Here is a 6,640-nt window from a genome sequence, read left to right on the forward strand (position 1 = left end):
CTTCAACTTCAGCCTCGTGCCTTGCTGCCATGTGGGCCTTTCCTGCAGTCGTATAACTGACAGACAGGTCAGGGCTGGAGGCTCCCCTCGGAGCACAGGCAGCACCTCTGCCGTGGGAGGAGCTGGCTTCGGCCACAGAACCGGCCACTTATAGATGCTCGGAGCAGACAGTCAAGACTAGGGGAAGTTTGTGAGCTGGGTGACATCTGGTTGGTCCCCTGAAATCTGCCACAGTGGGCAGTTACACCACAGCCACGGGCAAATGCTGCAAACCAGGACCCCCTCCCCAAGCTGGATGCTCAATGTTGTCAGCACCCTGCGTGGCAACCTCACTTCCTCCCACCCCACCCCAGAGTGCAAAGGACTTCAAACTACACACAACACAGCTCACCCACCAAGCATGCCAGCATGAGAGAACATGCCTCAACTCCTGGGGTGCCCACCTGTGCCAGGGTCTCATCCAGGGAAGCTCCTCACACCCACCCTCTTCTACACCCTCCTGAGGTGAGCAGTTGCCTCCATGCCTCTCCATCTCACCGACCCAGTGCTCACAGCCCCAGGCTGCAACCCTGGTGGGGAGGGCAGCTGTGCCGGTTTCTGTGTCCTCACCCCAGACAGACAGCTGCTGTGCCGGGCACAAGCCTGGGGTCGCCCCGAACGCCTCTCCTCCTGCTGCCCCAGGCCAGAGCGTGGCAGCACTGCCGCTCACCACCACCACTTGCTAGGATTTCCATGAAGCCCTCCCAGCAGGGCTCCCTGCTCTGCCCCACAAGGACCGCCTAGTCCACACCGCAAGGTGATCCTGTTAAAACCAAGTCGGATCAAGTCACTGGTCCGCTCAAAACCTCCCGGGGGCTCTATGTGACTCAGAGTGAAAGCGAGTCCTGCCCCCCCCAGCTGGTGGGACCTGGGGTGACCCAGGGTGACCGAGTCCTGAGACCTGTGTCCTGTCTCCTGTGACTTGCGGCCCTCCCTCAAGGCCTGGACAGCAGCAGGCTCCTGCCCTTCCAAGGCCTCCAGGTACCTCCCAGAACACCCTTCCTGCTGGGCCCCCAGGCAGGACAGACGCTGGGGCCAGCCACACGACCTGGTCCTTCCACTTCCCCACGAGGCTCCCGAGGGTGGAGGAGTCAGGCACAAAGAGAGCTCACGCCAGTGACGGGCACCAAGCACCACACGCAGCTCCGCTGAGACTGCCGGGCAGCCCTCTGACAGAAGGCCCAGGCTGTGTTGCTGCCGCCTCCCAGGGCCCAGATGTCGGCTCCCAGGTGTCAGTCAGGTGGGGACATTCCCAGTATCCACTGCTGCTGCACAGGCCCAGGAGCCAGGAAATGGGGCTGAAACTGACCTTTGGGGATGTGGGGGTGGTCAGGGCACAAAGGAAGGCTCCCAGGCTGCAGGCCAGCTTCCTCCAAGCGTGAGGATGGACGGTCACAGCTCAACATCGGGGCCTGCTTATGCTGCCGTCGGGACCCCATGCCTGGCCAGATCAGGCCCTCTAAGCCACCCACTTCCAACCACCTGCCCACTGTTCCAAACTGGAGGCTGAGCAGGAGCCCAGCTCCGGCCATGGACACCGGAGTGCATGCCTCGTCCTGGGTGGGGAGGGCAGCCTCGCCCAGCCATGGACTGTGAGCTTGAACAAGGCAGAGGGAGGGGCGCCCTGGGCTCTGGTTGGCGCCAGCCCACCAGCCACGGCAGAGCCGCCTAAGGCCCAGCCCAGCAGCCCTCTTGCTGCTGCCAGGGAAATCCCGGCCAATGTGGTTAAAGCTCAGGGGCTGCACCTGGTGCCAGCATGCGCTCACTGAATGCCAGTGGTCACTACAGGCCCTGAGGGTGCAGCTTGCCTCCAGCTCCACTACCTGGCAGAAACACACCGACCCCAACAAGAACTGGAAGGCTGAGGGGTGCAGTGTAAAAAGCCCCTGGCACACACTGGCAGGCGACTGCCCCACCCTCAGTGGCGAGGCATGGTGACCTCACCTCTCCTCTCCTGGAACACAAACCCTGCCCTCTGAGACACCTACACCCCACACACTCAGATTTTTGCAAAAACTCGAGGACAACACGATACCATGGTAAGTGGCCCTTGGCACAGAAGCGGAGCCCCCAGGCAGCCTGGCACCAGCCAGTGGGAGGGGCAGGGAGGGAGGGCAGCCAGAGGGCAAAGGGGTGGCATCCCCCTCAAGCCCCCTCCGCTACCAGGTACCAGGACCCAACACCTGGCAAGGACCACGCCGGGCAGGACGAGACCAGGAGGTGACAGTCAGGTGAGGGCCCAGCGTGACCCCTCCCTGTGGGAGAATGTGCGGTTCCCAGAGTCCTGGGGAGAGGGAGGGCTGAGACGGGCTCAGTGCCTCAGGTCCCCGTCCACAGCATATTCACACCATGTCATCCCCTCTGGGGCCGAGGGCTGGTACCAACCACAGACACCTTCCCTCCAAGTGCAGTGGGTGGACAGGCGAGAACCACAGCCAGGGCCTGGCTCTGCCACCCTCAGTGTCTCAACTGTCCAGACAGAGAAGCTGAAGAAACCAGAAGGCGTCTGTGCAAGGGAGCCCCACACGGACACTGGAAAGAACCAGGGCGACCTGCAGACCAACTTGAAAGACCTCCCCCAGGGCGATGGAAATGAGATGAGGCAAATGGCTTCCCGACCAGAGCTCATGCACCTTCCACATCTGTGCAGGGAGCTCGGGGCCACATCCCGAGATGGGAAAGACAACTGAGGCTTCCACAAAGAAATTACAATGAAACAGACACTGGCCAGGCCAGCTGAAACTCAGTGATGGACTACGGTCCAAATCGACGTGGAGGTTCCAACAAGAGAAAGACAGTGGTGGGGTCACCCTACTCCAGCCTCCGAGTGCCCCAGAGGGCGCACAAGCAGGACAGCCACCTGTTGCAGAGTGTGGTGCTTTCACACCATGCTCACCCCACCTCCGCCCTCTGGCCCAGACGTCGGTGGCTCCTCTGTGGGGCGAGGCGAGGTGAGGTGGGAGCAGACAGTGGAGAAATACCACAAACAGCACAGGTGGTCGGCCAGGGCCACAAGCCCTTCAGCTCACCGATGCCGAGATCCCCGCAATCCCCACAACAAACCTGCAAGGTCAGAATGAATGTGCACATGTACAGACGACTAAGCTGAGGCCCTTCCTCCTTCACCTCCGGAGTGCCACCTGAGCGCAGAGGCTTTGGGACGCAAAGCACTCAGCAGTCGGTCATGGAGGCACAGCCTAAGATCAAGACCCTGGGCTTCCTGTCCCAGGCTCCTCAACCTGCAGGCGGCCACACAGCAAGAAGACCCTGGGCAGTTAAAGAACGAGGCGCTCCTGCTTCCCCCACCCCCAACGGCCAGCAAGGACACAAAGGCAGCCCAGGGCAGGGCCGGCCGCCAGCCACAAGGCCCCTCCAGAACCCAAGGTCCAGTGGAGACTCCAAAAGGGCTGATTGCAGGGCCCCCATGGGGTCTGCACACCAGACACAGAGGCCCTGCGAGAGGGAGGCATGGAGCACCCGGGGTGTCGGCACACCAGGATTCACAGCCCAGCTCTCCACCCCCGGCTGACCTCCCTGTGAAGTTAAGAGATGGTTTGTGCTGAGAGCTTAGCAAGGCCGTCTACCGAGTGCTTCCCACTATAGCCCATGGGTAGGCACGAGAGTATGCCTCCCACAGGCCACAGCTTCACTCATGCAAGGACATTCTGGGGGCTGGGACGTCCCAGCCAGCGGCTAGAACTGGGTGTGACCATGGGCCCCCTTGACTGTGGAGAAAAGGAGGTGCCCCTAGATCCCAAGTCCCCTGGGGCTGCAGCAAAGGGAGGAGGACCTTGCAACACTCCAGGGTGCCACGTGGACGAACAGAGGTAACATTGGGAGCGTGGCTGGCAGTGTTGGACATTCAGAACACGTCTGCCCAAAACAAACACGGCCTTCACTTCTCCCAGCTCCCAGAAACAAAGTAAACAGAAGGATCACGTCTGGACACCAGGGACCAGCCCCTCACTGTTACATCCCTGTCCCCCCTACCCAGGGACCAGCCCCTCACAGTTACATCCCTGCCCCCTCCCCCAGGCCAGAGCCTGACCACTCCGTGTCACCTGCCTCTACTCCTGTAGTGACTATCAACTTTCTGGATTTCAGAAAGCCAAACCCGCAAGGGGAGACTTTCCCCGGAGGGTGGAGGTGTCTCTCCTCCACAGACCCCTACCCCAGGGTCTGAGATGACATCCCAAATCAAACCTGGTATTCTGCAGAGACACACAAAGGTTCAAACTACAGACAGCCTTGTATCAGCTGTAAAGGGTCCAGATTTTGCTGCAGAAGAAAAAACCTGGTATCCCCTCGCTCAGGCCACTGTGTCACCAAGAGGGAGGGTGGGCAGGTAGCCGAAGAGGGCTCCGTTTTATTGTCCAGGAAGGGGTGGCCTGGGCCCCACAGCTGGTGGGGCAGTGGCACTGGATTTGAAGCAAAGCTGGGCACTGGAGGCTGTGCCTTGGGCCGGTGTGCTGGCAGCGCCTGCTGGAGGAGCCAAGGGGCACTGATTCAACACTGACTTTATTTCCGGAACCAGAGTTAATACCGGGGGTGTGGTGGCATTGTGGTTATAACCTTTCAAAAGTCCTCATCTTTCACAGATTTGGACTGAAAGTTCTATGAATGAAATGTGTCTGGAATTTGCTTCATGATAACATGGGGGCTGAAAATGAGTGGGGTCTGGAAGAAACCGGCCAGCCCAGAGCTGCCCCTGCCTGCGGAAGCTGCTCAGAGGGAAGAGGGTGTACCTCCCTTCTCCCCAGGCCCCCAGCACCCCGTTCCTCAACACACACTCTGCATCCTGGGTCCTCACAGCAACTGTGGAGTCCAGGGTTCTGCCTTGCACCCATTCTCCACCTTCATGGGATGGGGAAGAAGCCGAGGGGACTCCTGTGAGGAAGTGGGGCAGGGGTGGGGCAGATGGACTCAGGTGGAGTGACTCGGGCTGGAGGAAGGCAGCAGTGCCAGAGACCCCAGTGCCTTAAAGTCTAGACATGAGACACATGAAACCTTCGTGCCGCAATCCCTCCTCCACCCCTCGCACCTGCCCTGCGGGAATGTGCAGCAGAAGGGGGTGTGGTCTCCTGGGGGTAAACCCTTGCTCCTTTTCTCGGGGAGCAGGGGGGCCCCATGTCACAGGGACCCTGGACACTGGTGGGGCTGGAAGCCCATCTGCTAAAATGTGAACCTGAAGGGTCTGTGAGCATGTACAGTGCAGGAAGAACGAATTTCACCACTCAGCCTTCCTGTGGTGAAGGGGCTCCCACACAGCCTGCTAGCAGCCACTTCGCTCCGGGGGGCTCTTTGCTGTGCAGGCAAGGCCCCCTCAGGAAGGCAGCCCGGCCATCAGCTGCCTGTCGCAGCAGCAGCAGCCTCGTCCTCAGCAAACGCACTCCATCCCCGGGACCATGGCAGGGAAGCTGTGGGTCCCTGGGGGACAGGCCTGGGGAGCCAGGTGTGCCACTGCTGCTCTCCCCTGGGCACTGCAGGACAGGGATGGAGCTCTGTCTCCCAGAGGAGAAGGCGGAGGCTCAGAGACCCTCCCTGGGGCCCACCTCCCCAGGTCTCCCACTCAGCTGCCCACAAAGCCCATGCTAGAGAGCCCACAGGCACTGCCTGCCGGGCCCAGCAGAGACAGAGGCAGAGGCCACCCTTGCCAGTCAGGTAAAAGTCGGAGTGAGCAGGCAGCCTGCCTGAGACACGAGAGGATCCGAAACTGCCCAGAGAGGAAACTCAGACAAACCACAAAAGTCCTCGAACGCCAAGCGAAAACCCAGCAGTGAGTGGCTCTGGTGAAATCCTCAAGAAGGACCCAGGCCACGCGCAGTGGCTCAGGCCTGTGACCCCAGCACCTTGGGAGGGGCAGGAGGATCCCCTGAAGCCAGGAGTTCGAGACCAGCCTGGGCAACATAGTAACACTCTGATTCTACGAAAATTTAAAAAAATTAGCCAGGCCTGGTGGTGCACCTAGAATCCCAGCTATTCAGGGGGCTGAGGTGGGAGGATCACTTGAGCCTGGGAGTTTGAGGACGCAGTCAGCTGTGATCACGCTGCCGCACTCCAGCCTGGATGTCAGAGCAAGACCCTGACACACACACACACACACACACACACACACACACACACACACACACACACTCACGATGTGGAATGCCATGGAGATTTCCAAAGTAGCCAGTGGGGAGGGCAGTGGCCAGGCTCCCCTAACACTGACTAGCCCCTTTCTGGGTCCCACTCATGCCCTATCCAGGAGGGGCTCTGTACTGGACATGGAAGGAATGTTGGTGAGGTGGCCCGAATCCTACCTATCCTCACCCTTGCTGTGTGGCCCCAGGCAGGCCCACCTCTGGCCTTGAAGCTGTGGGTGGCCCCCTGAACCCTTCCCAAGGTCCCTTGGACTCTGCCTTCCTCTCCAGAGGGCACAGGAGGACCTCAATGAAAAGCAGAAATTCAGCTCCCTTTAGGCTGGCCCAGCCCAGAATTTATCAGAAAAGATGCTGAGTCCAGAGCTGTGGACAAACGGGGAGGGAATGGGAATCTGTCCAGTTGCCACCAAAGAAAACACCCAGAAAAGCCGGAAGCAGCCCCCCGACCCCTCTTCCTG

At 60.3% G+C, this 6,640-nt stretch overlaps 1 long non-coding RNA gene across 3 annotated transcripts; it reads left to right on the forward strand.

Moving 5' to 3' along the window:
* Nucleotides 1-78: 78 nt before the first annotated feature.
* LOC131384413 (uncharacterized) lies at nt 79-3,291 on the forward strand. 3 transcript variants are annotated; one of them, XR_009215239.1, is made up of 5 exons: nt 79-504; nt 898-1,020; nt 1,828-2,078; nt 2,206-2,270; nt 2,517-3,291. It is a non-coding gene; the product is annotated as an uncharacterized LOC131384413 (long non-coding RNA). The 3 variants fall into 3 exon arrangements; XR_009215238.1 differs by having other exon boundaries at nt 79-1,020; XR_009215240.1 differs by lacking the exon at nt 1,828-2,078 and having other exon boundaries at nt 79-1,020.
* The last annotated feature ends 3,349 nt before the right edge of the window (nt 3,292-6,640 follow it).

This window comes from Hylobates moloch, unplaced genomic scaffold (genome assembly GCF_009828535.3).
Source record: "Hylobates moloch isolate HMO894 unplaced genomic scaffold, HMol_V3 SCAFFOLD_10, whole genome shotgun sequence".
Taxonomy (NCBI): domain Eukaryota; kingdom Metazoa; phylum Chordata; class Mammalia; order Primates; family Hylobatidae; genus Hylobates; species Hylobates moloch.